Here is a 13,262-nt window from a genome sequence, read left to right on the forward strand (position 1 = left end):
CATCTGGACTGGGCCACGGGTGCCATTTTGGGATGGAACCCTTCCTGCCATCAGGTGTGTCTCCAGGGAGCGGACGTTTCTCGGCGCACCACTGCTACCAAATTGACTCCAGAGGTGGTGGGGGTTCCGTCGGTGTATCACGACGTCCGGGAGGTGTTCAACAAGGCGAGGGCTCTCGCCTTACCTCCCCATCGGCCGTATGACTGCGCTATCAACCTGCTACCCGGCACGTCTCCACCCAGGGGACGCCTGTTTTCCTTGTCGGCTCCAGAGAGGGGGGCCATGGACACATACATAAATGACTCTCTGGCTGCAGGCATCATTCGTCCCTCCTCTTCACCAGCAGGGGCAGGATTTTTCTTCGTGGGGAAGAAGGACAAGACACTGCGGCCATGCATTGATTACCGGGGACTCAACGATATAACCATAAAGAACCGCTATCCCCTTCCCCACATCTCTTCCGCCTTCGAGTTGCTGCAAGGAGCCACCATTTTCACCAAACTCGACCTCCGCAACGCCTATCACCTGGTACGAATCAGGGATGGGGATGAGTGGAAGACGGCCTTCAACACCCCGTCAGGACACTACGAATATCTCGTTATGCCCTTCGGACTTACTAACGTTCCAGGAGTTTTCCAGGCCCTGGTGAATGACGTTCTCCAGGACATGCTCAATCGCTATGTTTTTGTTTATCTGGATGATATCCTAATTTACTCTGAGTCACAAGAGGAGCATGTCCACCATGTCCAAGCAGTTCTCAAGAGACTCCTGGAGAATTCACTATTTGTAAAAGCGGAGAAATGCGTGTTCCACGCCCCAACCGTCTCCTTCCTAGGATACATCGTGGCTCAGGGGACGGTAGAGATGGACCCAGAAAAGGTCTCTGCGGTCTCCTCCTGGGCGGTTCCGGACTCAAGGAAGCAGCTACAGAGGTTCTTGGGATTCGCGAACTTTTACCGCCGCTTCATCCGGAATTACAGCACCATTGCCGCTCCCCTCACAGCCCTTACCTCCTCCAAGGTCTCCTTTACCTGGACCCCAGCCGCCGGGGAGGCTTTCCTAACTCTCAAGAAACAATTCACCTCTGCTCCTATCCTCCAAGTTCCGGATCCGGACCTACAGTTTGTGGTGGAGGTGGATGCCTCGGACGTAGGAGTAGGGGGGATTCTCTCTCAGAGGTCGCCGAATGACCAGAAGCTGCATCCGTGCGCCTTCTTCTCCAGACGTCTATCCCCGGCAGAGAGGAATTATGATATCGGCAACCGGGAGCTGCTTGCCGTCAAACTGGCGCTGGAGGAGTGGCGTCACTGGCTGGAGGGATCCTTTCCTGGTATGGACTGACCATGAGAACTTGGAATACATCCGAACCGCCAAGAGACTCAATTCACGCCAGGCCCAGTGGTCCCTGTTCTTTACGCGATTCAACTTCACCCTCTCCTACCGGCCGGGGTCCCGGAATACGAAGCCTGATGCCTTATCCCGGCAGTTCCAAGAGGAGGAGAGTACACCCACCGAGCCTGAATCCATCCTTCCGGTCCCCTGCCGGTTGGCGGTCCTTACATGGGGGATAGAGGAGCAGGTGCGATTGGCCACCGAAGGCCAGCCCGGGCCCAGTGCTTGTCCTCCTAACCGGCTATATGTTCCTCCTAGCCTAAGGTCCGACGTCATCCAGTGGGCCCATGCGTCCAAACTCACCTGCCACCCAGGTATCCAAAGGACTCGTGATGTCATCGTTCAGCGGTTTTGGTGGTCAACTCTGCAGGAGGACACCAAGGAGTTTGTTAATGCCTGTCCAATATGCAACCAACACAAGCCTTCTCATCAGGCGCCAGCGGGGCTCCTCCGAACTCTGCCGGTTCCACATCGTCCCTGGTCCCACATCTCCCTGGACTTCGTCACCGGTCTACCCCCATCGGAAGGTTACACGGCCATCCTCACCGTGGTGGATTGATTTAGCAAGATGGCTCATTTCGTTCCCCTGGTCAAGCTTCCTTCGGCCAAAGAGACCGCTCAGCTGATCATCCACCACGTCTTCCGGCTCCATGGTCTTCCGGTCGACGTGGTGTCTGACCGAGGACCATAGTTTACATCTGTGTTTTGGAGGGAATTCTGTGAGCAGCTGGGGGCCTTGGTCAGCCTCTCCTCCGGGTTCCACCCTCAGTCCAACGGCCAGACGGAGAGGAAGAATCAGGAGATGGAGACGGCTCTCCGGTGCATGACATCCAGAAACCCCTCATCCTGGTCCCAGTTGCTACCGTGGGTTGAGTATGCGCACAACACACTAACCAGCTCTGCCACGGGGCTTTCCCCCTTTCAGAGTGCATACGGCTACCAACCTCCTCTCTTCCCAGCCCTAGAGAAGGAGGTTTCCTGCCCGTCCGTGGAGGCGTTCATCCGCCGCTGCCACCGCACCTGCTCTCAAAGCCCGAACGTCGCTCCTCCGTTCCGCCGAACGGTACGCCACGGCTGCTAACCGTCGTCGCTCCCAGGCACCCACTTACCAGGTTGGACAGAAAGTGTGGTTGTCCACTAGAAATCTTCCCCTACGAGTGGAGTCTCAGAAATTGGCACCTCGATTCATCGGGCCATTCCCCATACGGAGTATCATCAACCCGGCAGCAGTAGGACTACAGCTTCCCCAGACTATGCGATGTCACCCCACCTTTCACGTGTCAAAAATTAAACCTGTACGAGAAAGTCCTCTGGTCCCGGCTGCCCCTCCTCCTCCTCTCCCTCGACTCATCGGTGGAGGCCTCACGTATTCGGTCCGTCGCCTCATCAGGTCCCGAAAGCGAGGGAGGGGAATTCAATACCTGGTTGACTGGGAGGGGTATGGCCCGGAGGAAAGATCCTGGGTTCCTGCTCGCCACATCCTAGACCCTCAGCTTATCCTGGAGTTCCACCAGCAGCATCCCCAGCAACCATCTCGGTCCTCAGGGGATCCGAGGGATCCTGGGGATAAGTTGTCCTCGGCTCCTCCCCTTGATCTTCCTGACGAGGGGGAATCATCGTCAGATGGGGAGGAGACAGCTAGGGAGGACCAAGGATCCCTCCACCGAACCCCCTCCACCCGCCCAGCTGAAAGAATGGATTGGTCAGCTTCTGACGAATATTAGGCCCACTTTTTTCCAACCCTCCCCCTTCCACCCATCTGTCTGTTTCTGCTTATTTGTTTTTGAGGACGTCAGGAGACGTCCCTTGAGGGGGGGCTTCTGTCACAGTCAGCCACCGTCATGCCCAGTAGGTTCCCACGTCACCTCCCCTCTGTCCCGCACGAGCAATCAGCTACACCCACCTCATCACCTCACCTGGCCCCACAGCTGCAGCTCATCACCAATCAGGTCTGTATTTAACCTCCTCTCACTCAGTTACTCACCGCCAGATTGTTCTTTGTACTCCATGTCAGACTTTCCAGCATTCACCCACGGACGGATTTCCCGGTTTCGACTCTGGTTCTGCCCCCGACTTCCCCGTATCGTCTCAGCCCTGGTTACAACCCTGCCTTTGTCCCTGGTTTCCCCGTTTCGCCTGAATCCCGGTAAAGACCTCTGCCTGCTGTCCCCGACCTTCCCATCTCGCCACGATCCCGGAAAAGACGTCTACCTTCTGCCCCTGACTCTGAGCCTTGCTTGTGTTCTCCACAATAAAGTTGATTACCGACTGAGCTACGTGTGTCTCGCGTTTGGGTCTAAACTGGTTCGTTACAGAAACAGCTTCAATCAGGGCCGGATCATGGTCCCGTGAGGGCCCCGGTAGGGACACATGTCTTTTGGAGGCCCCCTAGTCGTAAGATCACACTTTAAGCCCCAAAGCTTGTGCTAGGGGCCCTAGAGCTCAGCTCGGTCTATAAATGCCGAGAGTCCCTGACACTGTGGGCAGTAGCCAGGCTGCTGGCATTGAGTTAGCCACGATGCTAACACTGCCGCTTGTTAAAGGGATAGTCCACGGTAGCTTTGAGTCGAACAGCTGATTTAGCGGATTGACACTGCCAGTGTGAGTTGGCGCAGGAATACCTGGCCGAAGTATGCTTGAGAATGAGTTCAAACTTACACGGCTGTCTGGCGGAAAACTGAAGCAGTGAAAAAAATGACATCATTCAGTGTACAATTGAACGGATATATATTTTTTTTTAGGTCAAGTTTTAAAATGTGGTGAAAGAGACATTTTTCGGTGGTCCCCTGTGCAACAGTGGGACCCCGAGTTTCGCCACTTCCACTTGTCCAAACTACGTTAAATGACATTGTCGATTACCATCTCCATAAGGTAACATAATAACTATGCATAAGTAAGTCATGCAACCCCACTTCAAAATCAATGAACTATTCCTTTAACGCTAGCAGCCGGAAACAAAGTAGGAGCTCCAGTGTGCATACTGAAACCAAAACAATGAGCCGAAAAATTACTAATAAGATTATTACCATCAGAGAAAAAATTTACCAGCTTCTTCCCACTAATGGCACATGGTCCAGTACTGTAGGTTCTGAACCAATAGTATCGCCTAATTTTTATTTAGAATGCTTCTCCCCTGTAGATCTGGCTGAGCTGACTTCACTTGTCACTTCATCCAAGTCATCAACCTGTCTTTTAGATCCTATTCCATCAAGGCTATTTAAGGATGTATTACCTTTAATTAATAATTCCATATTAGATCAGATAAATTTATCTATATTGACAGGCTATGTACCAAAGGCCTTTAAGGTGGCAGTAGTTAAACCTCTGCTCAAAAAACCGACTCTGGACCCATATATCTTAGCTAACTATAGACCCATATCAAACCTCCCCTTTATCTCTAAAATCCTTGAAAAAACTGTTGCTAACCAGTTATGTGACTATTTACACAGGAATAGTCTGCTTGAAGACTTTCAGTCAGGTTTTAGAAAACATCATAGTACAGAAACAGCACTACTGAAGGTTACCAACGACCTTCTCATGGCCTCAGACAGTGGATATGTTTCTATTCTCGTCCTTTTAGATCTTAGTGCTGCATTTGATACCATTGATCACAAAATTCTGTTACAGAGACTAGAACAAAGTGGGATTAAAGGAACAGCACTAGAATGGTTTAAGTCCTGCTTATCTGATAGATTTCAGTTTGTTAACGTTAATAACAAATCTTCCATTCATACAAAAGTGAGACATGGAGTACCACAAGGTTCTGTACTGGGACCGATACTTTTCACTCTATATATGCTTCCTTTAGGCAATATTATAAGAAAACGCCACATCAATTTCCATTGCTACGCTGATGATACCCAGCTGTATTTATCTATAAAGCCAGATGAAACTAATCAGGTCGACAAACTTCTGGATTGTCTTAAAGACATAAAGGCCTGGATGACTTATAATTTTTTACTTCTAAACTCAGAAAAAACTGAGGTCATTATACTCGGCCCTAAACACCTCAGAGAAACATTATCTGATCATATAGTTACTTTGGATGGCATTACCTTGGCCTCCAGCTCTACTGTGAGAAACCTTGGAGTTACCTTTGACCAGGACATGTCCTTTGACTCACACATAAAACAAGTCTCTAGGACAGCCTTCTTTCACCTGCGCAATATCAAGAACATTAGAAACATCCTCTCTCAAAAGGATGCTGAAAAACTAGTCCATGCTTTTGTTACTTCTAGACTGGACTACTGTAATTCATTACTGCTAGGATGCCCCAATAAGTCTGTGAAAAGCCTCCAGCTAATCCAAAATGCTGCAGCTCGAGTTCTGACAGGAACTAGAAAAAGAGATCATATTTCTCCAGTGTTAGAATCTCCGCATTGGCTTCCTGCTCCTAACCTACAAAGCCCTTAATAATCAAGCTCCATCATATCTTACAGAGCTCCTAGTTTCATATTATCCCAATAGATCACTTCGCTCTGTAAATGCAGGATTACTTGTGGTTCCCAGAGTCTGTAAAAGTAGAATGGGAGGCAGAGCCTTCAGCCACCAGGCTCCTCTCATCTGGAACCAGCTCCCAGTTTGTGTCAGGGATGCAGATACCCTGTCTACATTTAAAGTTAAACTTAAAACCTTCCTTTTTGATAAAGCTTATAGTTAGAACTGCTCAGGTGTTTAATAAACCATTTCTTTATTATGCTGTTATAGGCCTAGACTGCTGGTGGAACTTATATCATGAGCATCTTTCTCCCTCTCCTGTTCTCTCCTTCTCCCTCTTTCTCTCCCTTTATATCTCTCTCCTTCTCCCACCTTTTTCAATCTCTCTCTCTCTCTCTCTCTCTGCCCCCATGTATCTACATTACATGTCACTAACTCTGTTTTCTCTCTCCCCTAGTAGATCTGACCCCAGATCTGCAGGATCCAAACCCGTCATTATTATTATTACTATCATTGTTATTAATAACATCATTGTATTTATAAGTATCAGTTTTCACTAATTATAAGTATCAGTCTGGTAGAAATTAAAGCAACTGTTATACTACCCCCCCATCCCCCGATATGTTTACAGTACATGTCACTAACCCTGTTTGTGTTTTCTATCTCTCCTAGTGTATCTCTGACCCCAGAGCTGCAGGACCCAAACCCGTCATTATTATTATTGCTATTATTAATATTAATATTAATATCATCACTAATAATGACAACAACATAATTGTATTTTTTAATTATAAGTATCAGTCTGGTAGAGATTACAGCGGCGGTTGTACAACTGTCCTCTCTCTCTCTTCTCTCCTACTGTTTCACCTCCCACCCTCTTTCTGCCCACCTCTCCTCTCTTTCTCCTCTCTCTCCTCACCCCAACCGGTCGAGACAGATGACCGCCCACAAGTGAGTCTGGTTCTGTCAGAGATTTCTTCCTGTTAAAAGGGAGTTTTTTCTCTCCGCCGTCGCCAAGTGCTTTGCTCATTGTGGGATTTGTTGGGTTTTCCCTGTAATATTGTAATATTGACCTCACTATGTAAAGTGCCTTGAGACAATGTATGTTGTGATATGGCGCTATACAAATAAAATTGAATTGAATTGAATTGAAAAATGCTAAAATGCTATTTAGAGAAGAAGAGGGACCACAAAGTCAGTGACACATTTTATATTACATAAAATATACATTCTAATTATAAGCTTAAGTAAAATATAAATTTGCCGTGACTGAATATCTTTGATTTATATAAATCAAGTAAAAGGCCTGTAAAGATTTGACTCTGTCGGGTAGATTTGTCTACTCTCACAGCCATTTTGGCACAGTTTGAGAAATTGTTCAAACATTTTGCCTTGTTAAAATAAAAAACGATGTTGGTCAGTTAGTAATTTACAAAACTACTGTCGCCAAAACTTGAGGAAACTTAAAAATAAAATTACATTCAAGCCTTTGCTGCTGTTTTGGGACAGGAAATATCCTGTTTTTCATTCAGCTTTTTTCTTTCCAGAGGTGTTCATTCAACAATTTCTAAAAGCTGCAGTTTGTTGAATTTTTTGAAAAAAATGAATCTCTCGGACAGTGTTGATGAGGACCTGACACGCGTGTCTGAGAGTCCCCCCCTCGCCGCATTTACGCAAATCTACAGTTAACTGTTTGCTGCGGCAGCGACTCAAGCCGCCAAACACTTTATCATAATTTACCAAAGCAGCTACATAACCGCTTCTAATTATAATAAACATCAGCCCTGAGTGTACGTCGGCTTTGATACAGGTCTTAATCTCAGTTTTTAATAAATGAGTTCACGAAGCAAGTGGAAGCACAAACACAGCTCGCAGCCTGAACCCCATGTGGGTCTCTCATACAGCTGATTAGGGGGATGAACTGAAGAGGTGAAACTCTTTCCCTCTTTCTGTTTGTTCTGTCTAAAAACAATGTTTTGACTTAAAACACGTTTTTCCATAATGAGTATAAAATCAAACATTTTCACAAAATGTTGATGTTTTGCCAAAAAGAGACACTGGACAAATTGTGTTTTTAGTCAAAACATTTAAATATACAAAATATCTGTTATGGTGGCTTTTTTGCGCGAAATGAGAGTTAATGTTTAAATGTCACTGTGGACTCTGCAGCATACATAATGCAGTTCACCTGATTTCCAGGTTGTAGGAATACAGGCGACAGATTGTGGCTTTGAGAAAAACAAATTGCATGTAAGAGCTCTCTGGCAAGAGCTATATTTGGAACAAATCACAAGATCACAGAGTGCAAGACACACACACACACACTCTAATTAAAATAGCTGAACTTTGAAGTTCCTCATGGAAATGAGTTGTCTCTAACTTCAATTTGTTAATTCCTAGGAGGGAAGTAGACAGCACCCCCCCACCCCGGTTCAAGACACCTTCAGAACTTAACCCAATCTGTGATCCGGTGTCATGATTGTTCACTTTAAAAAATACATATCTCAGGATTTTAATTCACACAATATGTGCCCCCCCCAACTACACGCACACACACCCCCGTCATCAGCATGGATTACAGTAACATCTCCATCAGTTCCACCTCTTAACCAGGGGTGGGAGCTGTTCACTAAGAAAACGGAGGATGTAAAGTGTGTATTTTGGCAGGAGAAGCCATAGGGGCCTCCTGAGGATATCAAGATGGGGGCTGAACTGAAAATAAAGGGCCAACAATTTAAAAAATGGGTGTGTGGCCATGTGGATGGAGATTTATGGAAAAGATCTGGGAATCGTGCCATCAATCCAAAAGTACTCTTTATGTTTCACCACCAGACTATATCTATATTTCAGTGCTGTATCTTCAATGTAACGTTTTAATTTTACCTTTAACCTCTACCATTGCTCCTGTCAGGCGGGTGGATGATGTACAGAGAAAAACAACTTGACTCGATGTCTGCAAACCGCTATCTACGTTGACAGATGACTTGGTAGCACAGGGAATTATCACAGACGTCAAACCTGCAAAAGGGGACCGTCCCGCTGCAGCTGCAGAGGGACGTCCCACCACAGACCTGGCACCCGTTTGGCCACAGTCAGCAAGAAAATCTTGACTTTAATAATACCACAATCTTTGTACGTAAGCATAGTTTATGATTGACGGTCCGCTGAGATCAAATGTGGCTCTTTTTTAAAAAGGCTTCTGGAAAGTGATGCACTTAAGATTGCATTTTATTTGAGGGAAAAAAGACAATTGAAACTTTTAGAATATTTATTTGCTTTCTTGAGAGTCAGATGAGCAGATCTATACAGTAGCACCCTCGAGTCTGTCCAGTGAATGTATGACTACATGATCAAGCAGCAGTGTTGCCAGGTTGGGTGGTTTTCCACCCGTTTAAGCCCCTTAACTGGGAAGGTAAAAATAGTTTGGGGCTGCTCTGTGCTGGCTGCTTGTAAAACAAGTTGAGCGATATTACAATAAATCTGCCCCCCTCCCCAGATTTGTTTATTGAGCTTGTCTTTATAAATGATAACCATCAAAACCAGTAATAATATTCATTATTATTTGGACTTAGTTTGTGGTAAAAGACTTAAAATAAAAGTTGACATCTGTTCATATAAGTGAAGACTTTTAATACGTATGTAACATTATATAAAACTGGGGAAAAATAAATAAATTTGTGACATTTAAGCTCATATTCAATGGCCGATAGAAAAGATGGAGAAATATTTCTTCCTAATCAAAATAAAAAATTGGCTGCTCTTTCGGATGATTGGGCAGATTGGGTTGGTTTTGGCAGGGAGAAAAAAAGCTAGCCTCGCCATTTCCAAAGTTAACAAAATCTATTGACTAATTATATCATTTCTTTTTTAAAAAATCAGTATAAAAACCAAAATGTAAAAATGACGTAAATGTTTTAAAAGTTCCTGTTTTTCGTAGCAGGTTATTTGCAGAGCCAGGTTGCCTGTTACCCCCCTAGTCTTTATGCCAAGCTAACAGTCTCCTGGCTCTAGATTCATATTTAACATACAGATGATTGAGCGATGTTGATCTTGTCTTCTGACCACATCCTACCATTAATAAATATAGTCCTTTCATTAACACCCCCCCGCCCCAAAACAGTCTAACCCCTCAGCTAAAGGGCAAATCAGCACATTTACTATAATGTTGCCCGACTCCGTCTCTGACTATAAATATCCCGCCCAAGTTTTCCTCTAATCACGTCAGACCACCCATTCTCCTTTTGTTAAACCCTTCACTGGTCTCTATCTGTAATCATGAATACGTATAGTTCTGGCAAGGAAATGCTGCTGTGATAAGGAGAACGTGGCTGGAATGCACAGAGAGACGTTGAATAATTGGGGGTCAACAGAGGGAAGACTGGCCGCTGGCGGTTCTCATGCATGTGTCATGGATCAGAGCGCTGCTCTTTACAGCTCCACACAGACAGAGAGAGAGAGAGAGAGAGAGAGATTTGATTTTTAGATTTTTAAAAAACACTTTTATTAAAATTTTCCAGAGAACATCACGGTCGTCTACAAATGAATTGAAAAACAAAAAACAAAAAATAAATAAATGAATGTATTGAATAAATCAAGTCATAAAAACACAGAGTGAAAGATGAGCTCTTCCTCCTTCACTGAACACACAGCTGTGGTGAAACACCACTGGTTTAAAAACTCCTGTATGTCGTTCATCAGAGAGTGGAATCTGAAATCCACTCACATTCTGGCTCTTACCAGAGACACGTACATTTGTGAGAGAGAGAGAGAGAGAGACTAAGTGAGAGAGAGAGCACAATGCAGTCCACAAACAACAGTCAGCCTCGTGTGTGTACGTGCCCCTGACTGCGCAGATGGTGATAAGATAGTATTGAGCTGCCCGGGATCAGCAGACAGTCTTTTTTTTTGTTTATGGACTGCGTGAATAATGATGGGCCATTTAACAATTCGTCAGCATCAGCTGTACTTTCTAAAGAATTAAGCTACATCAGGCTTTGGGGTCTTTTGATTTGCTTTGATAATACGAATTTGCAATGGAATATCACCATATATATATATATATATATATATATATATATATATATATATATATATATATATATATATATATATGTATATATATTCTTTTAGGATTAATGCCCTCCATGCCCTTTAATGGTGTGTGAGATTTCTTGAAACACATTTTCTATTTTTCACATGGGGCCAGCTTCAGAGGCGGCTCTGCAACTCGCAGGTTCGGCTCCACATGACGGATGTGACTCTGCGGCACCTCCATCTCCTCTGTAGTCTGATGGGAGGACGCGTGGAATGCAAGGGAGCACAGGGTACACTAACAGCACAATGAGAGCGGCGCTAATGGCTTTGTGACGAGGGGGGATTTTATTTGGCAGAAATCTGGGTGAGGGAGCCCTGTGAGAAATGTTCTGCACTCCTTTCTACCCTTTATACTGTCAAAAGTGCTCTCGAGAGGGATTATCGGCACACAGTCATGTATGTTTCATACATTGCCTGCGTTTGAACTTCGCAGACTCGTGTGAAGCTGACACTTTTGTTTCATATAGGACAGGTGCATTCGGAGGGCAGACGCATACCAACTTTGAGCAACAGTCTGACTTCAGTGGGTGATCAGTATTCTGCTCCTATCACTCCAGTTTTCATTTCATTTTCATAATATTTCATCATTGTCTTTTCCTTCTCAGGATACAGCCTCAGGGAGCTATAAGCTGTGTCTACCGTTCTTGTAGCCGTATTAAGGGCCGGCAATATTGAGGACTTTTGTAGCTGTGAATAAAGAGACTTTTCTTTTCATATATTTCCAAATATTGGCATAGAAAGCAAAAAATAAAAAGATCTTTTGGCTTAATCTCCCAGAGGCACACCTTAACTTTCAGATGGCAGAGGTTTCCCCCCCCCCCCTTCCCTCACCTGATATAACTTGACCTCCATTTGACCCCTGGTTCTTTGGTTCCTTCATGCGATCCAATACAGATCTGCGGATCACAGCCACAACAGTGCTGGGGGTTAATGAGTTCATTTCTTACGGTGTACATCACTAGAGTATAGACACAGTCAAGGCGTCTGGATTAACACCAAGAACAGTTAAACAAAGTGTGTGTGTGTGGGGGGGGGGGGCAAAATTAACAGGGACCCCAGAAGATTAATTCACTGTAAAAATTACACAATGGAATACACAATGGGCCGGGAGCACGTCACACTGAAGGCACAATGTAAAACGAGCTGAGTTCAAGCATTTGATGCCAAATCAGCAAAAAAGCCTCAACAATGCAGAGGACTTACAATTAGTTTGAGATTGTACGTGGAACCCATAGAAACTCCGAAGAAATGTTCAGAAGCTGCATTTCATTCTGCATTTACAAAATGCATTAAATTATGAGAAATGTCATATATCGTTTTTTTATGAGAAAAATTGAGTATAGCATTAGTTCAGGCAGACCACGAAATCAAGCTCAGCCACGAGCCAGTGTGTGGTGGAATTTTGTCTACCCTCCCCGAAAAACTCTTGGTTCTCAGGCACCAAGCAGGGCTATCTTATATATGGCGGCTGAAGTCTCTCTCGAGGTGTCATAGTCGCAGGGAGATGACGACATTACTCGCTAAGCTAAATACAACTACAGAGACCGGAGATAGGTAGACTATCTTGGGACGCCATACACTGTGAACCTGTTGATCTGTTGTGGCGAACAGGAAGTCTCCTCAATATTGAGTTCTTATAATAAACACTTCTGCTTAGGACATCCACGGTTTCCGTCTTCCTGAATCAGTATCCACTCCATCAATTATTCCATTTCAGAGTGCATCAGCTGACAGCAGCAGATCTCTACACCAGCCCCCGTCAGCTGATCCTCTTCTATACATTAAATTTGGTAAAGCTTGTATTTTGCGCTCTATATAAGCTGCTTTAGTCTGCCTATTCTTCCTACTTCCACTCCGAGCTACTTCAAAACCCACCTCCACCGCAGCACCTCCTTTCTCATGCTGTATTTGACCTAATCAATGTCATGTGTTGTCATTGATGCCTGCCATGGGGTCTTTAGGGGTCTCTCCCTCTCTCACTCTCCATGAAGGCTCATGAAAGGGTAGGGAGTTTTGCTCTCCCTACCCCAGGCTTTCCACATATGCAGTGTGGAAGGCCCCAGAACAGAGACATACCACCAAATTTAACTTACTGCGATTATTAAAAGGAGTTAATTGACTATATTGGTCCTGTAACAGATGACATTTTCTTTTTTTCTGTGACCACTATATCTGCATCTACAACATAAAAACAACTTGCTGTAGCACAATGGGACTCGGCAGATAAACCTGACCTCAATAATAAATTTATATTTCCCTTCTAAAGAATAAATTTGCTGCACATCATTCAATTGTTTGGCCCAATGTCCAAGATGCTGTCGTGGTCTGCAGGTCATTTC

Source organism: Scophthalmus maximus, chromosome 1, assembly GCF_022379125.1.
Source record: "Scophthalmus maximus strain ysfricsl-2021 chromosome 1, ASM2237912v1, whole genome shotgun sequence".
Lineage (NCBI taxonomy): Eukaryota > Metazoa > Chordata > Actinopteri > Pleuronectiformes > Scophthalmidae > Scophthalmus > Scophthalmus maximus.